This window comes from Lissotriton helveticus, chromosome 12, assembly GCF_964261635.1.
Source record: "Lissotriton helveticus chromosome 12, aLisHel1.1, whole genome shotgun sequence".
Lineage (NCBI taxonomy): Eukaryota > Metazoa > Chordata > Amphibia > Caudata > Salamandridae > Lissotriton > Lissotriton helveticus.
In genome coordinates this window covers 163420420-163430862 of record NC_136073.1, presented here as the reverse complement: position 1 = coordinate 163430862, position 10443 = coordinate 163420420, and the positions used below count along the sequence as shown (strand labels likewise).

The following is a 10443-nucleotide window of genomic DNA, read 5'->3' as shown; positions in this document are numbered from 1 at the left end:
CACTGAACCAGGGACCCGAGCAGAAGCGGGGAGGCGGGGCAGAGAGCACACCTGCTCTGGCCAATCCTGGCGCTGCTAATGCAGTGCCTGGATTGGCTGAAACACCGTGCAGCCTTGAGCCTGAGGGCAGGCATAAGAAGCATTGGATGGCGGGTCCGCGCGTGGGTGGTGTGTAGTGGTTATTGGGTAACAACTGTTATGGCCAATCACTGTGGCTTATGTGATGCCATGCAGACAGTGATTGGCCATTTTTTGTGACGTGCCTCGCTGGTGTGACGACGTTGCAGCGCAGCAGACATCACTGCACCAGAGAGACATTGTGGCTTGTGACGTGCTTCTGTCCTCCTCCTACTGCCCAGCAGCAGCCCAGCACCTATTGCTAGTTCCGCTCGTGGTGTGTGTGGTGACTGAGGCAGTGACGTCCTTGGTTCGGTTCATGATTATGAGATCATCGTTCGACGACGACAGTTAAAGTAAGGAAGTAGTCACAGCGTCACAGAGTGGGAGTCCGCCGCTCGGCTGGGTGGGGGCGGCGTTGGGGCCCTTAATTAAGTTTATAATTATTATATTCCTGGTAGTAGGGTAGGGCCTAGGGGCGAATCCATGCGAGTGCGCTGCCAGAATGGACCGTCCTCAACACCTCTGAGTCCTGCAGTCCTGCTGCTGCTGGCTGCCAGGCCTGTAAGTTACCTACACAGGCTCAGCCAGGCATCGGGAGTCGAGTTCGATTGTGCATGAAAGATTCCTAGCCCCAAATACGGACGTGCTTTCTCTCTGCTGCTCAGTTCTGTGGTGTGAACCTGACCCGTCTTCCGTCTACTGAAATAAAACCAAAGTGAAACTTACACCAAATAGTGTCCGTCTATCGAATTAAACACACATTACCTCTTTATTTCGGCAGGAAAATCCTACCCTCTTAGGTTTTTGCATGGAATTCCTCGTTCAAAAATCTATCTTTGTATGGTTTTTTTTTACCAGTGGTTTTTCTTTAACATTTATGAAATTCCCGATGTTTGCCAAACCAATGCCAGGGCAGGTTTAAATATCAAAACCTTACTAGAATTTTGGTGGGAAAATCTGCCGACTGTTAGCTTTCTCAATGCTGGTTTGAGGTAGCGAGCGTGCTGAAACTGAAGTACAAGCAACAGCCAGTACTTGCCAGAAAAAAATCTTTTTGTTAGTTTCACGCCAAGAAATCTTCACCACCCCTCTCCCCCCCTCCGCATCCATTTACCCCCTTAGTAATGACAGAAACCTTGTAGATGGAGCGGGCATTAGCGTATGAAGCTGTGCTTGTGCTTTTGAAAGGCAGCCTGGTGAAGCAGCGAAACATGAGATAAGGCATTTGTCAATGAAATGATTCTCAAGGTCAGGACGTGATCAGGGCCGTACTGGGAACCGAAATCGGCCCTGGCAAAGTGCTCAGCCGGCCCCCCCTCTACCCTGGGGGTGCGACCACACTCTTTGCCAGGGCCGGTTTTCGGCCGATTTTGCGGCCCTGTAACAAAAACGGCCCCCTGGGGCCCAAAACCGCCCCCCACCCATCTGGCCGACCGGGGGATTGCCCGGTGCCTACAACGGCCAGTCCGGGCCTGGACGTGATTGAAATACCCTTTACTTTCTTTATTTCCACAGTGCACGGCTTCATCATTGTTTTCACGCCGGGATCCCACTGTAAATTCTGGTGAATAAGGCATCCCCAGCTTTTTCCATGTAGGGATGTTTTAGAAGATGCTGTTTTTGAAGCAGTTGTGAGTGGTCAGTGCAGATTACAAGCGTAATGCTTCTATTTTACACATTGTGATCACAATAAAGTGGTGACATTGAGTAGGAAGTGGAACGCTTCTAAATCTCATACATGTACCCAATGTATGTAAAAACGTCGTGTGGCAGCCAACTGTCTAGCATTATAATATTATAGCAAACCTTCTGATCCGAAGGCCGTCTTCATTCAGGACGACCACTGAAATTGTGTCCCACGTGACCGAATTATGCAGCAGGGCAGAGTTGACTAATTTATGTGGCAAGGAAAGGCAATTATGTAGTCTAATGCTGCACATCTTGTGACAGTATTACTTCATTATTTGGTCATTATTGCACAGTCAGTGGGCTTTCTGGGCAAAGGTTTTGACTCCTTAGAACCTGAGTTTGACCCCCAAAACAACAATGAATAACTGAAAGACGACGAGGCAGTTAATCTTTGAGAAGGACCAGCCACAGCGCATGAAAACGCTGCATGTCTCGTAACTTTTGATCCAGAAACATATTTTTGAGATTATGCCTCAGTAGTATACTAATTATTTGGTAAGTGCAGTAACTCAACACTTATGTGGAAAACGGTGTTGCCGCAAAATCACAGATTTCCAATGGCCCTCCTTGCTTTTGTTAAATATAGAAGGGGCCCGAGGTGTTGCGCCCTCCGCTATGAAAAGTGCTGAGTGTGTGTCAAAAACAACCCCCCCCTCCGAAGTGTATGATGGCTGTGCCGGTCTGCGTGCTGTCAATGAACGTGTGCGCATTGAAATCCTGGGTTTAGTTTAGGCTTTTGGATAATCTTTATACACAAAACAAAGCACACACATCCCACCCCTGCGAGTCAAGAAGTCAAGGCTTTCAAGGTCAAGTAACACAGCTATATTCAAATATTATTTTGTTGCAGATTGATATAGCGCAAAATCGAACCGAAGGTTTTGGAGCGCTTTACATGAGCCCCTGTTAAGTTACACAAGGGCACATTCATTTCTGCTAGGTTCGGGGAGATTAACAGCCTGATTCATGAAACGAAAATCGGCTCGCAAAGGGCCAGATTCTGAGAATCTGGCCCTTTGCGAGCGCAATTATTGCATTTGGGATTCATCATCCCAAATGCAATATTCGCTATTACAGAATTCGCTATTGTGCGAAGAATTGCATTTAAGGAATCTCTATTAGAGATTCCTTAAATGCAATTCATCAACCAATTTTAAATTGCAAATTCGCAATTTCGGGCCGCTATTTACCGAGAGGTCAGACCTCTCGGTAAATAGCAAAAACTTAGAAAAATGCTTTTAAAAGCATTTTTCTAAGTTGCATGTTGCACACACACATGTCCTTTGGACATGTGTGTGCGCAACACCTGTTCCAATTTGCATTTAAGGGGTGCTACAGGGTGTCCTTTGGACACCCCTGGCACCCTTTAAATCGCTATTTTATTTGCGAGTAGCAAATTGCTACTCGCAAATAAGGAATACTCCCCATTCATTCCTATGGGCCTTTTGGCCCATAGGAATGAATGGGGAGTTATTCCTTATTTGCGAGTAGCAATTTGCTACTCGCAAATAAGGAATGTGTAGGAATCGCTATTAATTTAGCAATTCCTACATGAATACCGTTTTGCGAGTCTCTAATAGCGATTCCTTATGAATCTCTATTAGAGACTCGCAAAACGGTACCTTGATGAATCAGGCTGTAAGTGATTTGCTCAGAATCACAGGAAGCTGAGCCAAGTGAAGTATTTCATGTGTATGAGGTGTTCTTCTTCCCCTACGTGCAATTCTTCTCTAATACTTCTTTGCTGCAACATAATTGTGTATATTTCTTTCCCTTCCACATCCTGATGAGAACCGGGATCTGATAGAGAAATGTGCCTTTTTTGCAATATTAAACTATCTCTCTCCATCTGTACTTGCTCAGGTTTAAGCAATGTAATTGGAATTAACCAAAGGAGCAACACCACACATAGTGGAGAAGTGTGGCTCAGGGGATAGAGGCGGCAGACCCGGAAGCTGAGATTGGTCCTGGACCAGGGTTCAATTCCCCGTCTCGCCGGGTCTTGGGCTCAAAAATTCCATGGACTTGATAATTCTCGTTCCGGTGCCTACTCGACTCACGGGTTCACACTCTGCGACTCTGGGCAATAGCTTGCTTAATCTCCACTACGGCCCCTCGCGGCGGGATGCCTGGCTTTCACCTTGTGGATACCCTGCTGGGGCTATCTCACAGGGGAATACAAGGACGGGTTCCCAAGGCAAGCGCCTTGATGCCTACGGGTGATACGTGCGCTATATAAATCGCAATACATACATATATTTTACAGAGGAAAGGACATTGTTCCTTGGGTCCTGGAACTCGGGTCTGAAACGGTGAAAACTCGAAACTTAGAATAATTCTTACTCTGCTCAGTTGTTTCCAAATTATTGTGCATAACGTTTCACTGGTATACTTTACCAACCCCAGCCAATCCAATTGTTGTAAATGCTTCGGTTCTGCTGACAAACTGCTTGATGTCTGCTCGGTTTCAGCAAACCTTTTGTGAATTATATGTCCTCTTGTCTTTTTTATCGGAAGACTACATACGTTTGCTAACATTCAGCTAAGTTGGCAGTTAGATCGGCCAATGTTCGGGCTCGCTCGCTACGGTGAAGTATGTCAATCAGTTTACGCCCCCACCACTTGCAAATGTCACCGTCCGCCACTGTAAGTAACTAACATTTACCAATCAGTTTGCAAGCAGCTCTTTGATGACAGTTTATAGGTCCCTCTGCTACACTTATGAAGTGCACAGTAACAAAAGAATCTCTGTGACAAAAGCAGTAACCACGGACCTATGCACATAAAATACTGTGTTTTAAAATGCATGTTACACGTTCTTTGCAGTAGGCATATTAACCCTCTGTGCAACATTAGTTAAGTCAAAGCTGCCACTGAACAAAACTCTCATCTCTCTCCAGCAGGTACATTAATCACTGGCATTATCTTGACACTTTTATTGTTGCTTGAAAGCTGCTAAATATACAAGAAAGGTTGCTGTGCTTTTAAAACTGCTGCTTACGGACCCCCCTGGGAATGTGTCACGGACCCCTGGGGGTCCACGGACCCCAGTTTGGGAAACACTGCTCTAGTCTTTTAGCGGTCAAAGAACACGTTTCCCTATTTTTGGGGGGAGTTTTATATAGCGCAAACTCCACTCAAATGTATCAGCTTTACATAAGCACCAGTTGCGTTATATATTGACACATTCATTTTTTTTGTTAGTCATGGGGGGGGGCAAAATAAGTGATTTACATAGAATCATGGGATGTTGAGTATTGTTGCTAAGTCTCGAACCCAGTTCCCCAGCTTTGAGGTTTACACTCTAGCCATTAGGCCACATCCTCTAACTAATCAAAGCATGGATTTTTCTGACTTTCTTTAGGGAATGCATTCTAAAAGAAATACAAGATTCCTTACCACAGGAATATATGCCATGTATAATGAGTTAAACAAATATTCAGACAAAGAAACTGCAGAAAGAATTAGACAAATAGATCAAGAAAACCAGCAAACAGATTTTAAAGTTATCAACAATAGAATGAACATGTTTTCTGAAAGAGTGTACTCATTAATCCATAGTCTGTCCTCAGCCTTGGACCTCATAAAAGGAGACCTAGGTTTATTACAATGCGGGCAGCCTTAGTAAATAGCAAATATAGAACTAAGTCGGGAACTACAAACACTAAGATCAGGTTTTGTGCCTTGGCAATGTTTAATTGAAACAGCCCTGTTTAAACCATATAATTTGACCTTCACTGAAAAACAATGTCCAAGAAAGAATCAACTTACTCCCTACTGAGTATAGAACAAGTTAAAGACACACCATTTACAGTCAGTGATACTCTTCCTATTGCCTGGTTAATACACAGTATTATTTTACTGCCCATTCCAAACTTTCATTTTCAAAACTTTCAAAAATATAAATCTATTGGCTGGTATGAAACCATACACAATTCACAATTGTTCCATTCATGGAAATATCCTTTTTGCTGCATCTGATTACATGAAACGGAAGATGACCATGTGTACATCAGTACAGTAAATAGCAGAAATCCCCTTGGACACTTCCTTCTGTGTGACACCAAATCATTGCATGGAATGTGTAGCGCTTTGATGCCAGGGTTAAGTTGTATTTTATTTGTTTCCCCTAACACATCCATTCCCAAACATCATCAACTCTTGAATAATGGTTCCCATTTATTTCTAACAAATGTTACTTGCTGTGGGTTGGAACCAGGGCAGTCATTACTGATAACAGTTGCAGAAACAATACAGTGTTGTGGAAGGACCTTGTATTCTCTGCATTGAAATTGCATTGGAAACCTCAGTTGGCCTAGTATAAACATGGAATCTACCATGGAATATTCCCAGTGGCACTTTTTACACAGCGCTCAATAAGTGGCTTGACTCATTGTTGCTGTTTGTCATTTTATGTATTTTTTATGGCTATATATACGCCAAATAAAGTAATGTTGATTTTCACTCATTGTTCACCATTGAGCCCGATAGAGAGGAGCCTCAATACCAACAAGTGCCTCAGTCGACCAACCAATTGCTGGACCATCTAACACACAGACTATGATGAGCATGCTCTGTATTGTTTTCACAAAGACCACACACATGCTGCTTGTGCACCCGATGATGTTGACATGTCCTCTGATGAATTCAACATATAGTCGACCAACGACACGCATTCAATAAATACATTACAACAGCTTGTAAGAACAGTAGAAAGCTATTTCCTTTATTATTTCTGTACTCATGTTTAATCTGGCCTATTTGATATTGTCACATGCACGTTTAATTGCCAACACGCATACATGCATAAAACCTCTAGATAGATAATATATATATATATAGAATTTAATGATATAAATATGATGATATATATATATATAACGCATCAATCATGTGAAATGATGCAGTGTTTATAAGTATTCATGCTGGTTTACTGATTATATGTACACCTTTTTGCCATTTGTGATCCATTGATTGTCTGTGTTTTATGCTTCATTTACATTCTCTGTATGTTGATTGTTTTTGCTTTATCTCACAGATATGGTTTGATCAGGTGTATATTTTACCCTAGGCATTTGTAGACCACAGTAACTTGAGGGCATGGATTTCCCTATACATTAGATAAAACCTATTTGGTTTGATAAGCCCCTGTGGTGTCACATTCACACATACAAGCTGGGGATGATGTAAAGTCCCTAAGGCTCCAACTCCATCTTGGATAATGGAAGTTGCCATCGTTTCAATCCTAGGCAATGTAAGTCGCCATCATTCCCAATTCATGCAGAATCATTGTCATCTCAGCCCTTTGATGCACGTCATTTGACCTTATCTTTCTAAGAGCAGTGAAAGAGTCTAGATGGGGTGGGCATTCAATTCCGGTCTGCCAGCGTAGTTTGAGGAGTTTTGCCAACTCCGTGCTCCACTGGAATGCGGAAGTTCGGCAAAAAACTCCAACTCTGCCTTGTAGTGAAGTTTGTCCCCGCCGCCCACTCCTATTGTTACATAGGTCACTGACACAAGCCCTTCCACCCAAGGGAGCAATGTCATTCTAGTAGTGTCAGCAAGGAGGGTCTGAGTCTGCGCTGTCAGCAAAAGAGAAGTGTGACTCATACAGCCCAGGGTCATGTATAATATGCTGTTGAGCTCCTCCAGGAGCTGTTTGGCCCAGGCCTCTCCTCGGACTTCACCCCCAAGCCGTGCTCATTGATGCCTTTGTATAGAGCTCCTTGGGCCCCAGGGCCGCTAAAGGCGGGTCCATTAAGGGGCAGCTGCAGGTGATAGGCCACCACGGCATAGAGCACATAGTGCCTTTACCCTCCAGTGAAGAGCATCTCGTGGCTCACTATCTGCCACAAGGTGACAGCGAAGGAGTAAATGTCATACTTGCGGGTGGGTGGCAGGCTGCACAGTAGCCCGGGGCACGGTGCGTGTAGGTACTGCTAATCCATTGTGTGGTGGAAGGATGAAAGCAGGCCTCATGGGACTGCAGGTACAGCGAGCAGCCAAAGCTGCTGATCTTGCAGCAGGTGTAGATGCTGTGCCAAGCTAGCTGCACGTTGGTGGGCTACAGGGCCAGGTGCAAAAGGCTGTGCAAGTGCAAGAAGATCACGCCTCGGGCCACATTGCAGGCGTAACTGAGGCATTTGGCGGCATCAGTACCGATTTCCCAGGGCTGCCCATCTTCACCCTAGGCCTTTCCGGGGGTTTGATTAGTATAGATGGCATGGTGTATGGTGCAGCTGCCCACATACTCCATCATAACAGAGCCCAGGCTATCAGGATCCTCTGACCTGCCCATGCAGCACTACCAACTTCTCGCCTACCCTACCACCAGTTAGTGCACCACTATATTGCCATGTTCTATGCCTTGCCCTACATGATTTACATGATCTCTGGGCTGTCATGAAACCTAGCCCATGTACGATTTTCCTCACCCTACACCATGCACAGCCCCACTCTTAGCAACCCAACACCAAATCTAACCACCTCATATTTTGCAAAGCAAACACCCTGACTTTAAAAGTCTTTATAACTGGACCTTTCTCTGCTGAGCGTGGCTCTCTTTTCTTCTGCTTCAGCCATTGTCCCTACCCTGTAATACGTCTGTGAGTACAAAACTAAATTAATGATGGTAATCTGGCCAAAAGGTGAAGTACCTGGAAGCTCTGTTCCAATCACGTGTGGGATTGGCTAGGGAAGTGCATCAATTCAATTCAATTCAAATCTTTATTCGGTTTAAAAAACCTTGTAAGATACAAACATACAATCATAATACATCATGTAACAATATAAACTCATCATAATACATAATGAAACAATAGCAGCGGGTAGAAAATCCAAACATTTCATATCAACACATTTCATTTGCATAAATACCTAAAATTCGGTTCATTTTCCAAGCCATCCATTTGATTGACTAGCTCGTGGTTGGCCCCTCCAGTATACAGAACACTAATATTCGAATTTAATAAAAAATAATTTAACTGTTTTGTTAAAAAGAGAATACACATCAGGACAGTAAGCAACAACATATAGCAGCTGACTAATAACATGGAACATAATAAGGTAGCCTGTTTCATTAGGTTTTTTAAGTTTTTAGGTTTTTCATCCTCCTAATCAGAGCTTCACACAGGAGAAAACGACTTAGGCTGAACACAATCGTTTGTGCAGTGTCACCCTTAAAAATTCTAAGTCCAACCTTGATTTGTCTGAAGCCTAGCCTTTTACAAATTGGCTTGAGCCATTTTTTCCTGGCTCTTAGATAAGCTGGGCATATAAATAAAACATGGGACTCATCCTCTTTCAACCCCATCTCGCATAGCTCACATATATCAGAGCCAGCGACCCCGGCCAACCCCTTATTACAAGTCCAGCTGGTTGTTCTCTCTTTTAATTGTAGAATACCATACCGGAACTTTAGATATACACTTTTGGCAAGTGGGGGATAAATTTCATCCATAAGGGGCTCTAAATACATAGTCATTTTAATCTCGAAGAATTTCGAAGTTAGAGTCCCTATTCTGGGGTTTAATAACACTGAGTCTCTAATGTAATCCCAGTACCTTTGCTTCAGAATCTTTTTTGAACTATTAGTGAGGGAATCAGGGTCAAACCAGAAGTCACTTAGTCCTAATTTTTCAAACCATTTCTTGACGTACTCTAACCATGGCAAATACATGCTATTCCTTATGGCCAATATCTCTTTCAAAGCTTCTCTATAATCTGTCAGCTCCTCAACGGACCATAGACGGATCCAATAAAGGAGCGGACGAAGAGAAGCATTGTCATCTGTACGCCTAAAATTAAGGTCCCATAATACTGGTGTCAGTGGTGTTGACCCTGGAATCCCTAAAAGTTGCCTAATAAACAAGTTTTCCCTCACTCGAAAAGTATCCTTTGAGGCATAGGCCCAAAGGTCCGCACCATAAAGTGAGGATGATTGTGCTTTATATTTGAATAGTTCAATAGCTGGTGAGACCGCTTTAAAATGGCTATTCTTATGCCTCTTTAAAATCGGACACTGATTTTGGGTCAGCCTTAGTTTTGAGTTCTCCAATTGCGTCTTCCATGTGATATGACGGTCTAAAATGATGCCCAGGTATTTAAAATTTGGGACCTCATCAATAAGTTCATTATTTATCATAAAGACCTTATTGAAACCTTTATGAGGGTTGATTGTCATGATTTTTGTTTTAGAGGAATTAATTTCCAATCCCTTGTCATGACAATACAAACTAAAAGTATTTAAAAGGTTTTGGAGTCCCCTGGGTGTCTGGGAAATTAAAATCTTGTCGTCTGCAAACAACAGTGCCGGAACGGCTTGCCCGCTCAATTTGGGAGAGTCATGCTCGCAGCCCAAAAGAGTTTCGGGGATGTCATTAACGTACAAAGAGAATAAGGTAGGTGCCATTACACACCCCTGCCTTACCCCTTTTGCTATTTTTATTTTCTCGCTAACTTCACCATTAGGTCCCCATCTAACTCGTGCATAATTATTCTCATGAAGTCTAATTAAAATTTGAAGGATATTTGCAGGGACGCCCATCTTACTTAATGTCTTCCATAGGGCTTCCCTTGGTACCATGTCAAAAGCTGCCTTCAAATCTACAAATGCCACGTAAATATGGGAACTTC

At 43.5% G+C, this 10443-nt stretch overlaps 1 pseudogene; it reads right to left on the bottom strand.

Moving 5' to 3' along the window:
• Window positions 1–7366: 7366 nt before the first annotated feature.
• Window positions 7367–8107, bottom strand: LOC144797991 (serine/threonine-protein kinase mos-like; annotated as a pseudogene).
• Window positions 8108–10443: the final 2336 nt, after the last annotated feature.